Below are 18274 nucleotides of genomic sequence, written 5' to 3'. Positions count from 1 at the left end.
TGAAGGGAGCTTTCAGAATTAGATATCATGTTATGAAAGCTGTAATAATGGCTCTGGTGTGGTACTAGCATAAAGACAGATGAATTAATGGAAGGGAATAGAAAACTGAGAAAGTGACCCAAGACACATTCATCACTTTACTCAACCCAACTGTTTCTGGTCAGAGAACATCATGTGATGCAAATTTGAAATTCTTGCCACATTTGAATGAACAGAAATGTATTGCTTTGCATATATACGTCAAGTAAGAGGGATGAATAAGTAGCCTGAGATGACCAGAGAGCACATATGTTTACTAATATAACAAAGAATCCGTTTTAATTAGTGGGAAAGAATAGTTTAATCAATGGGAAGAGGGATGGGATAATTCGTTGATTCATTGGAAAACACAAAGCTTTATCTACCTCACAATATTTATTTAAAAACTGCATATGTATTAAACTGTTAAAAAGGACAAAGGTTTATAGTCATAAGCAAGAAGCTGTAGAGGAAAATATACCTGATTTCTTGTTAGAAACGCAAAGTAAACAAAATAGAAATGTTAATAAATTCAAGCACACAAAAAATGAAAAACTGTTCTTATAAAATATCATAAATAAATAAAATAACAATGACAAACTAGAAAAAATAATTGAAAAATAAAGTAAAAATAAGGAAAAACTATTTATGAAGAATTTTATAAATTAATGTACATTAATACGAGAAAAATTGATAAAAGTAATAATAGACAACTCACCATACAAGTCATGGGCAACGTAAGAACATGTCTACATCACAAAGAATCAAAGAAATACATATTCAAATATTAATAGAAATGATTTTTCACATGTAACATTGGTGAAGATGAAAAAATGAAAATATTCAGTATTGGCAAAGGTGCTGGGAAATGAGAACAGTCATAAATTGTTTTAGATACGTAAGATAACACAGGTTTTTAGAGGCAAGATGGATATGATGCAACAAAAACCTTAAAAATATTCACATATTTGAGCCAGCAACTTCACTTTTAGGAATGTACTCTAAGAAAACAATTTAAGATATTAAAAAAGATTTATGCTCATTTTTGTTCTTTGTAACATTGTTTGTACTGCCATAAAAATATTCAGTAATAGAAACATAGTTAAATAAATTATGGTCAGTGAATAAATTCAATATAACCATGAGAAAGTGAGTTGAAAAATTGGAGTATAATCAAAGTTTTATAAAAAAGATATATATGTATACATATACTTACACATTTCCAAAAATAGGAAAGTTGCTAGAAGAAAATACATAAAATATTAACAGTAATACTTGGAGTTTATTTTTTCTACTTTATCATATTTTTTTCAAATTTTTGTTTCCTTACGATTTATTTTTTAATTATAACAAACGATAACATAAATAAATACTTTCTTTGCAAAAAACAAAAAAACCCAAAGAAGTGAAATTACCCTATAGTCTCAGCCAATCTCATTCATTTCTCCAGAAGTAACTACGTATTTGTGTTTGTTGTATCTCTATACTTTTTTATATTAAATATGTATTATTATTGCAATCAAAAGTAAAGGTTATTTTAATGAGTGTTAATGCCAACAGAAAGAGAGTAATCTTTCTCCCACACTCAGAGTTCTAAACATTAAAGGCAGTAATGAACCATATAATGATATAGAGAAATACCATTTTGCAGTATACTCAGATAAATCACTAACCTTGGCTATCCCCATCTCTTCACTCCTTAAAATAGACTTTCTTGGTTATCGCTAAACGCTCTTAAAATCTGATAAAATGTTCTAGAAAGGGTAGAGAGTACGTAATATTTCCAAAAATGACCATACACTTTATCAGGGAGGAGATGTATTCTCAATCTTTGCGCTTTTGCCTTGAACGCAACATACTTTTTACATAAATTACTGCTCATTTCTAAACAGAAGAAACATATTGCACGTAAACTGAGACCTCACTCTCACCTTGTAAGGAGGAACAAGCGACAGACAGACACAGTGCAGGTCAGGGATGGGTTACCTGAGCATTGTCTGATGTAACTATGCTACAGGCTCCTGTTTACACCCCATGGCCACAAGTTTTTTGTAAATTAAAGAATGAGTGAGAAATGAGGGGATTAGTATGATCAAAGTGCAACCAATGATACTTTGAAATTGACCCTTAAAAATGGCTGGCTTGCCACAGGGAGTATTTGAACTATATGCTCAAAAGCTAAGCTCGCAGCTCAGCATCTAATTTTAAAAGATGATCTGAGTAACCTGAGTGTTTTGGAAAATGAGGGGAGAAAGTAGAATCGTTTCCTTGATTAACCCTTATGAAGTGTTTTCTATGTAAAATGCATTATGTTAAATTCTGGAGATCTGGTGAGGAAATGGAAAGTTCTTTGCTCTCGTGGACCACGTGGTCTAGAGGGGCATATAGGTTTCAAGATTCCAAAAAATTTCACTGTGGTAAATGCTATGACTGGAGTTCTGAGTTCCATGGAAACACAAGAAAAATCAAATGGTAGCCAGAGCAAGTGACATCTAAGAACTGCAGGGTGAGTAAGAAACAGGTAAATTGGTGAGGGTGAGACAGAGAGGCATGTTGATTGAGGAGAGAATGGTCCAGAAAGAGGAAATTTCAATTAATCCCAGAGGTGGAAGGAAACATGCCACATCATGAGAACTGAAGACAATTCTCTGTGGCAGCAGAGTCCAGAGACATGATTTCAGAGGGAAGCAAGGCAGATGGTGAGTGGCCTTATAAGTGCACGCAAAACAATTACAACTTAATTCCATGGGCAGCGTGGCGCTGCTGGTAGGGCAAACCACAGATCAGATTTGCAATTAGACAGATCACTGTGAGGTGGGGAGATGGCAGCTAGAGAATGTTGCTGTCCTGCAGGTGGGAGATCTTGTGGTCTACAGTGAGTGGAGGCAGTGCGGATGGAGAGAAGCAGAGATTTCAAAGGTAGGAAAGATGAACAGTGTTGACTGTGGATTGTCAAGGAAATGCAGGACTCAGGCGTAAGCCCACGGTTCTGGTTTTGGTGCATAGCAGTGAGATAGAAAACATACAAAGAAAAAGTAATATGTAGGGAAAATTATGATGATTTGAAATTGGATAAGTTGAATTTGAAGAGCTTCTGATATATCTCACAGGAAATATTCAGAAGGCAGTCATATACATAGAGCTGGGAAAAGAAGCATGACAAAGAAAATAAAGAAATAGGCAGACGTAAGAAAAAGATTGAAAAGTATGAGTCATAATTTTTAAAAACCCCTTTTCTTGTCTAATCCTTAGAGTGCACGTTGTAAATAAGAGAAACTAAATAAATATTTTATTAATTAGCTTTGTTGAGGTATAATTTACATACAATAAAATACAGCAAATTTCAGTGTACAATTTGGCGATTTTGACAAATGTATACAGTTGTGCACCCAGCACAACAATCCTGATATAGCACGTTCCCATCACTCTCAAAAGTTCCCCCATAGAGCTCTGTTCTCACACCTTCCCCACTCCTAGCCCCTGACTCCCACTGACCTGCTTTTTGTCACTATTTTTTGCCTTTTATAGAATTTCATATAAATCATACCATATAGTATGTATTCTTTCAATTTGCTTTTGAGATTTGTCCATGTTGTTGTGTGTGTCAGAAGTTTACTCCTTTTTATCCCTGTGTAGTATTCCATTTTATGGATATGCCACGATTTGTTTACCCGTTCACCAGGGGATGGACATCGATGGTTTCCAGTTTTCTACTATTATGCATAAGGTTGCCATGAACTTTTGAGAACAAGGCTTTATGTGAACATATGTTTCCATTTCTCTTAAGTAAATGTGTAAAAATGGAATTGTTGGGTTGTATAGGAAATATATTTTAAATTTCTATGTAACTGTCAAACTGTTTTCCATTGTGTTTATTTTGCATTCCCACCAGTAATGTATGAATGTTCTAGTTGTACCACATCCTCCCCAATACCTGCGTTTAAATTTGCCCATTCTAATGTGTGATATTTCACTGTGGTTTTAATCTGAATTTCCCTAGTGACTAATAATTCTAAGCAGCTTTTTCACCTTTTGTGAATCTTATTTGGTAAAGTTTCTATTCAAACTTTTCACCAATTTTACTCTTCTTTGTCTTCTTGTTGAGTTGTAAGAACTCTTTATATATTCTGAATATGAGCCTTTATCAAAAAAATTCTGTAAATATTTCCTCCCATTCTGTAGCTTGCCTTCTCATTTTCTTAACAGTGTCTTTTGAAGTGCAAACACTTTTTTATTTTGATCAAATCAAATGTATTCATTTTTCTTTAACAGTTTATGTTTGTTGTGTTCCATCCAAGAAATATTTGCCTGACCTAAGGTCACAAATATTTTCTCTCTTGTTTTCTTGTTATTTTTTATAGTTTTACCTCAACGTTTAAGTTTATTATCCATTTCAAGCAAATTTTCCTGTATGTTGTGAAGTAGAAGTTTAGGTTTATTTTTTTTCCATGTAGATAGCCAATGTTTATAGCACAATTTGTTTAAAACACTATCCTTTTTCCTGTTGAGTTACCTTAGCGCTTCTGTCAAAAATCCTTTGACCATGTGTACATGTATCCACTGCTGGGCTCTATATGTCTATCCTCTCGTCAATACTTGATTATTGTAGCTTCTTAGTAAACCTTGATGTCAGGTGATGTAAGTCCTCAAGCTTCACAATTGTTCTGGTTGCTCTACGTCCTTTGATTTTTCAGACATATGTTAAAATCAGCTTATAAATTTCTAGGAAAGAAAAAAGTGCTGCTGAGATTTTATTGGGATTCTTTGTATCTATAGCTCAATTTGATGATAATTGATATCTTAACAATGTTCAGTCTTCGGATCCGTAAGCGTGGTACATATCTCCATTTCTTTAGCTCTTCCTTAATTTCTCTAAGAAATATTTTGTAGGTTTCAGTGTACAGATTTCCATTTTTTTTTCCAATTTGCCCTGAATTTTCATATTATTTGATAATATTGTAAATGGTTGTTTTTAAAATTTTAATTTATAAATGTACATTGTTAGTATATAAAAATGTGATGAGTTTTTGTATACTGACTGATTGATCTTGATTCCTGCAACCTTGCTAAACTCACTTATTAGTTTTCATATTTTCATAGATTCCTCAGGTTTTTCTATGTAGACTATTTACTTCTTCCTTTCAAAACTATAAACTTTTTTTCCTTTGCTTGCCTTACTGTATTGGCTAGAATCTACAATACAATGTTGAATAAAAGGAACAGAGAGGAAATATTTGCCTTGTTTTCAATGTTTGTATGATGACAGCTGTAGGGTTTTTGTTGATTCCTTTTCTCAGGTTCAGGAAGTTTTCTTCTATTCCCAGTTTCCTGAAAGTTTTTATCGTGAATAATTCTTGAGCTTTATCAAGCATAAAAATATTTTGTCAAATATTTTTCTGCATTAATTGAGTTGATCATATGGATTTTCTTTTGTAGTCTATAAACATGATGAATTACTTCAATTGATTTTAAAAGATTAAACCAATCTTGCATTCTTCAGTTAAAATCTACGTGGTTGTACTGTATTTTCTTTTGTATATATTGCTGGATTTGATTTATTGAAATTTTGTCAGGATGTTCATCAGGCTTATTGGTCTCTAATTTTCTTATATTATCTTTATCTGTTTTGATATTGGGGTGATACTGACCTTATAAAACAAGATGAGAAGTATTTCCTCCCCTTTAATTTTCTGGAATAGTTTTTATAAAATTGGTAATCTTTCTTCTTTATATTTTTGGTGGAATTTACCAGTAAAGTCACCTGATGTTGGAGTTTTTTTGTCTTATTTTCTGAGGGAAGGTTTTTAGCTATGCATTTAATTACTTTAACAAATGTAGGGCTGTTCAGGTTACCTGTTTCTTCTTGAATGAGCTTTTGTAATTTGTATTTTAAAGGAATTTGCTGTTTTCATCGAAGTTCTTAAATTTATTGGCATAAAGTTGTTTGCATTTTTTCATTGTTTTTAAAATGTTAGTAGAATCTGTCATGATGTCTTCCCTTTCAATCTTGGTAATGATAATTTGTTTATTTTCTCTTTTTTTCTGATCAGTATGGCAAGAGGTTTGGCAATTTTCTTATTAATTTCAAAAGCATAAATCTTTGTTTTACTTCTTTTTCTTTTTTTTTCTGTTCTGTCAATGATTTCTGCTCTTATCTTTATCATTCCTCTCTTCTGCTTACTTTGTGCTTCATTTATTCTTCTGTATTTAGTTTCTTAAGGTACAAGCTGAGATCATTGTTTGTAGATCTTTATTTCTAATGTAAACATTTAAAGCTGTAAATTTTCCTCTAAGCACTGCTTTGGCTACATTGCATAAATTTTGATACGTTGTATTTCAATTTTCATTTAATCAAAATAATTTCCCTTGTGATTCTTTTTTTAATACCCATGTGTGTTGTTTACCTCCCTATTATTTTGAGATTTTCTGGGTATCTGTTTTTGATTTCTATTTTTTATATAGTCAGAAAACATACTCTGTATTATTTCAATACTCTTAAATTTATTGAAACTTGTTTTATGGCCTGGGGTATGATCTGTCTTGGTGAATGTTGCATGCATATGTTTTTAAAAAATTATATTCTGCTGTTTTTGGGTGGTGTGTTCTGTAAGCATAAAATGAGCCACTTCTTGGTAGTGGTATTCAAGTCTATAACACTATTAATTTTTCTTCCACTTCTCCTATGAATTACTGAGAAAAGAGTGTTGAAATCCTCAACCATAACGATAGATTTACTGCTTATCCTGTCAGATTTTTTTCTTAGGTTATTGCTTCGTGTATGTTGAAACTTTGTTGCATACACATTTAGGACTTTTTTTGGTCCTCTTGATGACTTGATCCATTTACCACTAATCTTCCTCATTCTGAGGTCTATATTGTTTGATATTAGTGATGGTCACTTCAGATATTTTTAAATTTGTATTTTCAAGGTCTGTCTTTTTTCATCCTTTTACTTTTAACTTATTGCTGTATTTATATTTGTGATGGTTAATTTTATGTGTGTCAATTGACTGAGCCACAGGGTGCCCAGATATTGGTTAAACATTATTCTGAGTATGCCTATACGGGCGTTTCTGGATGAGACTAACGTTTGAATTGGTAGACTGAGTAAAGCTGATGGCTGTCTCCGATGAGGATGGGCCTCATCCAATCAATTCCATTAAACTGAATGAAAAGGAGTAAGGGAGAATTCACTCTCTGTCTGACTGTTTTTGAGCTGGGACACTGGTCACCTGCACTTTAACTGGAAGGTACACCTTTGGTTCTCTGGGTTCTCAGGCCTTCAGACTTGACCTAAAACTCCACCCCCATCTCTCCTGGCTCTCCAGCTTGCAGACAGCAGATGGTGGGACTTAGCCTCGACGAGCGTGCAAGCCAATTCAATAAATATATATCAATATGTAAGGAGATTTGTTTTACATATATATAAAATATATGTGTTTACGTATGTATATATCTGATTGGTTCTGTTTCTCTGGTGAATCCTGTTAAATATAATATTTAAAGTGAGTTTCTTGTACACAGAATATAGTTAGGCCTTGATTTTTAATGCTATTTGAACTGCTCTGTCTTTTTCTTGGCAATGAATTCTCTGTTTTCTTGTTTGATAAAATATATATATATTTTTTCTGCTTTTTCTCCCCAAATCCCCCAAGTATATAGTTGTATACGTTTTAGTTGTGGGTCCTTTTAGTTGTGGCTGACAAAATATTTCAGTAGTAAAAAAGTTGACAGTTTGTTTCCTTCTTCTTTTCTTTCTTTCTTCCTTCCTTTCCTCCTTGCTTCCTTCCTTCCTTACAGCCTTTAAAGATTTTGCTTCATTGTCTTCTGCCTTGCATAGTTCCTGACAATTAGTCTGTTAAAATTTTTATATCTGTTCCTTAATATATAATGTGTCTTTTTTATCCACTCTTAAGACTTTATCACTGTTTTTCAGTAATTTAATTATGAAATGCCTTGGCATGCTTTTTTTGTTTTTTTTTGTGTGTGTGTTTTTTTGGAGTTTTTTTGGGAAGATTAGCCCTGAGCTAACATCTGCTGCCAATCCTCCTCTTTTTGCTGAGGAAAACTGGCCCTGAGCTAACATCCGTGCCCATCGTTCTCTACTTTACATGTGGGACGCCTGCTACAGCATGGCTTGCTAAGCAGTGCCATGTCCCCACCCGGGATCTGAACCGACAAACTCTGGGCCGCCAAAGCAGAACTTGCAAACTTTGTTGTGCCACTAGGCCAGCCCCTTGGCATGCTTGTATTCATATTTAGTTTGCTTGAGATTCTTTATAATTCTTGTATTGGTGGACAGATTATTTGGATTCAATTTCAAAAATAATTAGCATTATTTCTTCAAATATTTTTTCTATTCCTCTCTCTCATCTCTCTTGGAATCCAAATACATGTATATTTGATGACTTGATATTGTCTCCTAGGTTGCTGGTACTTTGTTCATATTTTTCAATCTTTTTTCCTGTATTGCATTTTAGATAGCTTCAATCGATATGTCTCCATAGTTTCTATTACTTCAATAATTTTTAACAGTCTATTGCTATATTTTTTCTGCTGTGACTAAAATGCTGCCAATTTTGCCTAAATTATTTTTCACTTAATCTTTTATTTTTCATCTTTAGAAGTGTTTTTTCCCCTATATCTTTAATTTTTCTTTTCATCATACTTGTGTTTTTTTCTACCTCCATGAACCTATGGAGCAAATTTATAACTATTTCAATATGCTTTTCTGACAATTCCCTTATCTCTAACATTTCTAGGGATGTTTTTATTGATTGGTTTTCTGATGCTTAGAAGTGATATTTTCCTGCTTATTGGCATGTCTTGTAATTTTTTAATGGACGGCAAACATTGTAAATTTTCTATTGTTGGTTACTGGATTATATTGTACTCCTTTAAATAGTGTTAGATTGTGTTTTGGTGTACAGTTAAGTTAGTTGGAATCAATTGGGTGTTTTTGGTTTTTTTTAAAGATTAAGCCTGAGCTAACATCTGTTGCCAATCTTTATTTTTTCTTCATCTCCCCAAAGCCCTCTAGTACATAGTTGTAGATTCTAGTTGTAGATCCTTCTAGTTATGCTATGTGGGACACCACCTCTGCATGGCTTGATGAACGGTGCTAGGTCTGTGCCCAAGATCTTAACTGGTGAAACCTTGGGCCACTGAAGCAAAGAACTTAACCACTGACCATGGGGCTGGACTCTATTGGATGGTTCTGAGACTTGCTTTTAAACTTCGCTAGAATGGAAGCAGAGGAGCGCTTGGTCTGGGGCTAATTCGGCCCTACCATCAATGCATAACCCATGTGAGGATTCTACTCTATTATTGTAACATAATGTCTTTGCACTCTGGCTGGTGGGAACTACTCTCAGACTGGTGTAAACCTCAGGAACTGTTCTACTTCCCCCTTCCTGGTGGCTCTTTCTCTGAACTTAGATCCTTTCTCCCAGCTTACACTGATCAATACTCAGCCAAAACTGGAGGTTTTCTCTGCAGAGCTTATGGCTCTCTTTGCAGTTCCCTGAAGCTCCCTCTTTTCTGGGGAGTTTTCTCCCTCCAATTCTAGTTGCCTTGACCTTCCTGAACTGCTTTCTCTGTTTCCTCAACTCAGAGATACTATAAGACATTTATGGACTTTTTCTCCCTGATTTTCAGCCTGGAGATGGCTAGAAGCATTAGGCTAGTGTGATTGTATGGTTCACCTTATTTGTTTCCCTTCTCCCACAGGTTATGGTCCTGTGCTTCTGCTGCCTGTTTTTCAGTATCAGAAAGTTGTTGATTTATATATATATGTATGTATGTATACACATACATACATATATATACTTTTCCCCCTTGTTTTTTCAGTTGTTTAAGATGAGAGAGTAAATCTGGATTTATTGCTCCATCTTGGCTACAAGTGTAAATCAACATACATTTATTTTTATGATGGAAATTCAAGTGTTTGAAAACAGATACTCATCTACTAAATGAATTAACTTAGGCGTGTTGTTTCGCCATTCAAAGCCCTAATTTCCTTGCACATAAAGTATTAATAATAATGCTTCCCTACTTGATGATTGGATTGTAATTAGGATCCGACGTGACAGAGGACGTTATTTGTAAACTGTAAAGCTTTAAGCAAATGACAATGTTGAGGGTTGTAGTAGAGATGGAGTGATGGAAATGTTGGTGATTGTTTCACTTCCATAACCATTCAAATACTAAAATTATGATTTAGAAAGATTTACTTACAAAAATTCCTGTGAATGATAATAGTAACATATGCTCTGGGTCTTGCAGGTGAGCAATCAGTATCCTTATCCAAACTAGTTTTAAGCAAAGAGAGAACGTATTTGCTCGCTAATAGCAAAGGCCCGGTGGTGGGCCAAGCCCAGCTAAATGCAGTGCTCCAATGTTCTTCCTCTCTGTTTATATCTCCAGCTCTCTTGCCTTTGCTCTGCTTCTTTCTCAGACTTTCTCCATGTGGCAGAAAGATGGTTCTTGGCAACTCCACCTCATATTCCAGCAGCTTGGCAAAATGAATAGACAGAATGAGTCTTTCAACAATTGTTCTGGCAGAAAATTTCTGAGTCTTGTTTGGGTGATTTTTTCCTTTTCTGAACCAATCTCTGTGACCAGGAGAAAGTGATATTCTAATTGGCCAGGGATCTGAAATCAGGGACATTTTACTAGATACTGGGGATTCAAAGCTCAAAAGGATAGGGTCTTTGATCTTTCAGAGTTAGTAAAGTATTTACAGGGCATGATGAGTTACAAAGGAAGGTATGGGCAGTTCTACTCAGTTAACAATCAGGAAGAACAATATGTTTTCTACGTTTTGGTACTTTCTTTAGCATCCCTGCTTGCTACTTTGCCATGTGGATTAACAGGAAAGCAGGCAACAGGCAAGCAAGCAAGCTTTGACAAAAAAATCTTCATAGCAACAGAAAAACACTGAACTACGACACTACATAAATTCCATGAGTATAAGAGAAAAGCAGCACTAGGATTGACCCATGTTCGTCTTCTCTCCTCTGCGTATGCTGTAGTCTCCCCTTATCAGTGGTTTCATATTCTCGATTATGGTTACCCATGGTCAACTATGGTCTGAAAATATTAAATGAAAAATTCCAGAAGTAAACAATTCATAAGTTTTAAACTGTACACCATGAAATCTTTCACTGTCCCACTCCATCCTGCCTGGGACGTAAATCATCCCTTTTTCTGGTGTATCCATGCTGTATACTCCACCCAGCCATCAGTCACTTCGTATCTGCCTTGGTTTTCAGATCGACTGTCTTTGTATTGCAGTGCTTCTGACCAAGTAACCCTTATTTTACTTAATAACAGCCCCAAAGTGCAAGACTAGTGATGTTGCCAATTTGGATATTCTCTTACTGTGCCTAATTTATAAATTAAACTCTATCATAGGTATGTACATCTAAGAAAAAATGTAGTATACGTAAGGTTTGGTACTATCCATGTTTCAGGCATTCACTGGGGTCTTGGAAGATAGTCGCTGCAGATAAGTTGGGGACTCCTGTATAACATACTTAAGTGGTATGTTTTGAATTCTATCTGATGTTGTTATTTTTATTTGTGCCTTATATAGTGAACTACTTGAATGCAGAAAAAGACTGCGCCTTTTTATTTTTGCATTTTCATAAGTCCCAGGACAGTACCTTATCCATATTACAACCTCAATGAATTATTGGTTGGATCAATGAATGACTGAATGGCTAATTATTGGTGGTGTGTGAGGTATCATTCTAAGTACTTTACACATATTCACTCACGGTATCCCTCCAGCAATCCTGAGATAGATTCCACTTATTCCTCATTTTACAAACGAGGAAAAATTAATGAACAGAGACATTGTTACTTGCCCAAGTGCTTGTAAGTAAGAATTAGGTTTCAAACCCAGCCACCTGCTTCCAGGCTGTTTTAGCTGCTTTTTAAAAAAACAAAGTTATTGAAATAGTATATTAAAGAATAGGAAACAAAAAAGAAAAAGAAATGTTGTAAATTTTATCAGTCAACAGCAACCGGCTACCTATGAAGGAAACAGAAAGATTGTACTTAGCTTAGAAATTGTCAGAGTACAAGGGTGTTATCCATTAACTCGATGAGTCAAATGATGATGCAAGGAAAAACCTTCCATGGCGAGCTAAGACAATCACCTGAGTGGTTGTTAGGATTGTATGAGTCCTGAGAAATGATTCTGTCTTTGTTCTTGGGCAGCCATGTAGGAATAAACAAAATTAAGTGACAGGTTGCTTCAACTCTTGGTGATGCAAAGAAACCACATTCTGAGTTCATTAGACAGCAAATCACTTGACTCATACAATAAAGCTTAATAAACCTGAACTATTGTAAAGGAAACTCAAGGCTTTAACAATAGCAACAACAGCAGGCACACAGGTAAGCTCAGGACCACCACTAGCACAACCTCTGACTCTTGCTTCCAGCTGTCCTTGGATTTATTTTTACTGTTTATCTTTTTGATCTGTGATTATTGCTATTTATCTTAACTCCTATGTTTGAATAACTTTGGTCAAATCTAGTTAATAATCAAGGATTACTCCAGGGAAAATTGTAATTTGAGTAGTTTGTGTTACTTCTTTAATTTCTTTTTCTTTGATTATTGTCTTAGTACACTTTTGTGTCTAGGTAACGGAAACCCAAACTTAAACTAGCTTAAACAATAATAAAATTATTCCACACGTTTTTGAGGAAGTCTAGAGGTATGGCAGTCTTCTGAGTCACCAATTAGCTGGCAATGTTATCAAAGATCTAGTCAGTTTTTCATCTTTTTGTTCAGATAGCCACAGTGTGAGTTAGTATCTCAGTCTGATTCTCCTCTTGGTCACAGGATGGCTGCCATAGCAATTGCCATCCTGATTCGCGCAGGATGACTGAAAGAATCTGGCTATCTGTGACAGCATCTTAAGAAATGGAAAGAATGCATTATATGGAAATTAATTACCACAGGCCACCACGTCTTTGATTCAACAATGAATAAAATTACAGTCAAATTTATGGAACCATAAATTGCAAACCTACCTAATTAACAACTTTAGTGAAGAAGCTTCTGCCACAAGGTTTTAGAAAATACAAAGCACAAATTAGGAATTAGTTTTTTTTTGGGCGGGGGAAGAGCTAACTTTAGGAAATATACACCTAGTGCCATAAAATTTAAGCTATACCTGTTTATAGTTAATCTGTTTACAGTCATCATAAAAGAATTTTAGTCTATTTTGAGTGAAAAAGCAAAGAGTTTTCCTGTGACATTCAAGATTTATTTTAATAGTTATCTTCCAACTACTGGCGACTAGAATTATTGAGACATTAGTTAGAATGTCATTCAATTTGTGGCAGAGAATTGTATTTGTTCCCTTAACATTGTAAACACTTTGTTATTCGAAGTTAATTTTGCTCCCCAACGTTGTGACGCATAAATGATGACCTCACTCTTCCTAATGACAAATCAGTAGGTAAGAGTTGAACATTTTCTTTTTGAGTTAGGAACATATTTTGAAAGCATTTTCTCCTCATGTTAGGAAATGCACAACTAACAATTAAAATAAATGACTAACAGATTCATTTAAAAACACAATGCAAACTCTTATTTTCTGTACCTAGAAGCTTCGGCAAGACTCTTCTTGTGTATCATTAGCTATACACACATGCACACACACACCACACAAGTGTATTAGTAAGAGGTAAAAAAATTGTTATGCTTGCCAATCTGCTGTACTCTTTGGTTTGTGAAATCTTGGACTAAATGAGATGGCTTTCACTTCTCAGAGTTGTGTTAGATGCTGTAGATCATTTAAGATCTACATTCAGGGATCTTGCCATCTATCTCAGAAAGCAATGTCCATCCATGAGTAATGACTAGTCAATCCCAAATTCTGTGCGGAGATTTGAAGGGCCACAGGGAGCACTCCAGTGAACCACTGAGGCCCAATGCCATGTAATGTCTCCTTGTATCTGCTTCCCTCCAGTCCGGGAAGTTCAATAAAGGCCCTGAATGGAAATAACTAGTCATGTGTATTTGACATTAGTACTTAGGTTCACAAACAAACAAAGGGACTTTTAAATAATTATGTCTATAACTGGAGTTAATATAAAATAACCATGATTAGATGAAAATCTAAAAAGTTGGGGGTGAGATTTTGTCAACTCATCCTAAAGATACTCATTGTGTAGCAGTAAGTATTGTGAATTTTATAAAATAAATATTATAACACCTATAAAATATAAATAGAAAAAATATTTGTTCTCAATTCTTCAAAATTTTTATTTTATATCAGCTTGTGCTTATGATGTCATTATTATTATTTTTCTTTCTTTAAGAAAGAAAGGAGAATTTGATACTTCCAGAGGGCAAAATCTTTTATCTAAGAGAGTTCAGATACTTTGGGCTGACAATCAACAGTGTCAGAGACTATGGGAGATCAATAAGGAATAAGACACATAGACCTTGCTTTCAAAAGTTTATAATCTAATGAGGGAGGAAATAATGAGGCATTTAAACTCAAAGGAAAGTAGTAAAAAGGTAAATCACATCTTCTTATGAAAATATTTACTAATTCCAACATGGCTTTTTAGAATCTAAAGTAATTCTGCCATGATTTGTTTTACTTGCCTAATTATAGACAGGGGCTACACAAGGATATTCTTGAGCCTGGGGAGTATTTTATGTAATTGTTATTTTCTAATATATATTTTCTTTCTTGAGTCAAAGAAGGAATCCCACACCCAGGAGTTAGGGCAGCTTAGAAGGCTTTCTGGTGAGACTTCCAGAGGAAATTCTTTAGAATATTTCACATACACTTGGCTCTCAGGATCTCCTTCTCTTAATCCTTGTTGCTATTCTGAGCAAAGGTCAAATATAACTGTTGGAGCTTTTCATTAGGTTTTATCCTGTCTTTGACATTTTCTTTTAAATGTGAAGTGGTTGTCAAAGACCCGAAAAGAATCTCTCTCTCTCTGCCCTGCCCACAGTTCCCCCGAAAGTTTGATTTGGCTTATAAATCAAAGGAAAGGAGAAAAGAGAACATAAGAGAAGCAAGGAAGCCTGAATAGGATAAGTGCCTTGAAAAAGTTTGCGTTTTTCTTGTTGTTTTATTTTGTTTTTCAGATGAAAGAAAGAGAAGAAAAACCATTTGCTCTTCTGCTCAGATCGCATTAAGTCCTGAACTTGGGGTGGTGGTGAAAAGAAAATAAAGAATGCCCGGGTCGCCATCCGGGGCTCTAACCACTAGGATGCCATTTCCTGCTTTGTTTTCAGAAATACATTTTATCCATTCTAAACTTTGATATATATTTGATATACAAAATGAATTTAATAAACTTGAGTTGTATAAAAATGAAATAAGATTTGTCAGTCAAAAGACCTTCCTGACCAAGAGTCACTACCTTACCTGAGGAACATACCCTAAACCACATCATTTCTCTGACGGTCCCTTTGAAAAATTCCTGACCTCCTAGCACTTCTGCTCTCACAGCTTTTTCCTGTTTTAGCAGTACTCTCTTATCCCATCAAACAGCTTTCGGTGGTGAAAACAACAGGACTGGAGATGAAGGACTCATCAATTCCAATGTAGACAGAAAAATGACTAAAATTATCTGGTTCTTGAGTTACTTTCTTGTTCACTTCATAAAACATCCCAAACATTCATCACATATCAGCTTTCTGATTGCATTTCAACCTGACCATTGTGTTTGTCAGTTCCAATAACTTTTACAGCCCTGTCTCCCTTTGTCGGAAGCTGCTGGTGGAGGCTTGCCTTTCGCCCCTTGGTCTTCAAGGGTTAGCATGAGAAGCAGGGCTTCACCACAAGTTCCTGCCACTCTCCCGGGCTGCCACATGTCCCTCTTCCCTCAAGTCAGAGCCTTGTGAGGGGAACTGGTTTGAGGGGAGGGGTGATAGTGCTTAGTTCTTAGTGCTTAGGGCCCAAGTGCTTAGTGGTAGATTTTGGGTGAGCTGCAAATGTGCTTCCAGACTCGTCTGAGCACCTTCCACAGGGGAGTCTGAGCAAGACAGACACAGGACAGACTGGGAAGAGCACTGGTCTGGGAGTGACTTCAGTGATCTGAGCAATTACTTAGCATCTCTGACCCTCAATCCTCCGCCGTCGCCTAGAAACAATGACAATGACACAGAAACGATGATGCTCACCCTATTTACCTCACTGATGTGTTATGGTGATCAAATTTCAGCACATATGGCAAAATCTTGGTGAACTCTTAAGCACTTCACAAATTATCAGCTTTCATTAATATAGATTCCCTGACCACTGTTTGCCCCAGGACCGTGGCTGTGAGGTTAGCTTCCGTAAGTCCAGTTACCTGGTCCCTGTTCCCCTCCACTCTACCCTGTACGAGCTACCTGCAAAGCTGGCACGTGAAATCTATGGATATCTATGATAAGAAGGCTGTTGTCTACCACCCCACACCACATTTCCTGATTAAAATAAAAACTCATTAGTTAACATTTCCCTTTTTCTTCACTCTTTAATCCGTGAAGGTTTTTGTGATAGTTTGGATCCAGGTGGTATGAAAAGAATTGTCCCAAGGTGTTTCTCTTCCAGGAAAAGAATCAAGACATCTGTGGATGACGTGCTAAGGTAGTCATTGGCAACTTCTCTTCCATTTCCTGGTTGGCTCATTGTTTACCTAATTGCCAGTAATAATATTTCATTGTGTAAAGAATGTTGGCACCAGGGGCCCAGGTTCCAGTTTATTGATGGCTCAGAGTTTATGAATTGATGCCCTCAGCAGGTTGCTGCCCTGATGAATGGCAATTACTGTGGCTCCCACAGAGGCGATTGTAGCCAGAGCATTTACTCCTTTCAAATAATTGCCCCTGAGAAGCTGAACAGGTAATTGTAACATCTGAAAACCATGCTTTTGGCTCAGAATCAAAGAGTATTAATCTCCATAACAGAGGTGTTTTGGAACGACCCAAAAGAGTTGTTAAAGAATGGTCTCCAGAGTGTTTAATTTTAAGATGAATTAGAGAAACTTTAGCAAGAACCCGCCTCCCTAATGAAAATTAAAACGTTGTAAAGACACCTAGGTAACAGTTAGGGGTGCCCACCTTTTTGAAGTTGTAATACCCTATGGTAATTGGTTGATTTTAGACTTTATACCTACCATTACTCCTCCTTAAAATGCTTTAAGCAACCCTGCTCCAGCCAGACTAACCTGCCCATTAACCCCCGAAATGTTATGTGTTCCTTCTTACCCCAGAATATTTGTCATACCATTTTTCACTGTCATTCAATAAATGTATGCTATGAAAAAATGACAAAGTAAAGTTATTTGAAATACAATTTCATTTTGCACCATGATTTAGGTGAATTTAATTAATTACTAAAGGCCCTTCCTTCCAGATAGTGTTAAAATCTTGGAGCCGTGCGTATGTCTTCTACCAAAAGGTTATCCAAGTTAGACCTTCTACTTTATTTATTTTGATGCCATGGGAGAAATGGGAAATAGCCACATAGGATAGCTTCTTTGCTTAAACTTTAATTTGGGGGAAAATATTGCACAAAATGGGAAAGAAATGTAAAGAGACTAATCCATGATGGGTTTTTGGGAAAAAAGAGAAAAGAATATCAAAAGTGAATGTCAGTTTAGAGTCGCACCTACAACTTTGACGTCCTCTTTGTGGAATAAGGGTCAGAAGTCTTTGAGAGACATTGGAGGAAAGGAAGAAAAGAAGAATAGCGAAAAAAAATTCAAAATATATAAGGATGTAGAAAGATCGTAAACTAGTTTTGAATTCTAGAATACTTGATGTTTAAACATTTATTCTCTTCAAAGTTTTGGAAATAAATCCAGTATTCTGAAAGAGAACTACCAGGTAGGCTTTCCTTCCAGGCGATCCAAGCACTATCGTTCAAAGCGCCAGGGTTTACAAAAGGTTTTAGTGTCACCATATTTCAGACTGATTAGTAATGCTAAGAGGAATGATTAGAAGACTTGAGACTGAATTATAGGATGGTTCAGAAATACTCAATGATTAGAACTAAAACTGTAAAAAAAATGATTATGAAATTAAGGATGGGATAAAATTATGATCGTGCATAAAATTAAACATGAAGTAATCCTGTAAACACACACACATGCATACACAACTAGACGGACCTAAAGGATACCAAGTAAAGATATAGTGACCCATGTGACCATAGACAGAAATTACGTTATCTTGATTTACCTTAAGACTTCAATACTCAAGAATTTCCTTCTTATATAATCA

Source organism: Equus przewalskii, chromosome 18, assembly GCF_037783145.1.
Source record: "Equus przewalskii isolate Varuska chromosome 18, EquPr2, whole genome shotgun sequence".
Taxonomy (NCBI): Eukaryota; Metazoa; Chordata; class Mammalia; order Perissodactyla; family Equidae; genus Equus; species Equus przewalskii.
Note: the sequence above shows the minus strand (reverse complement) of the source record.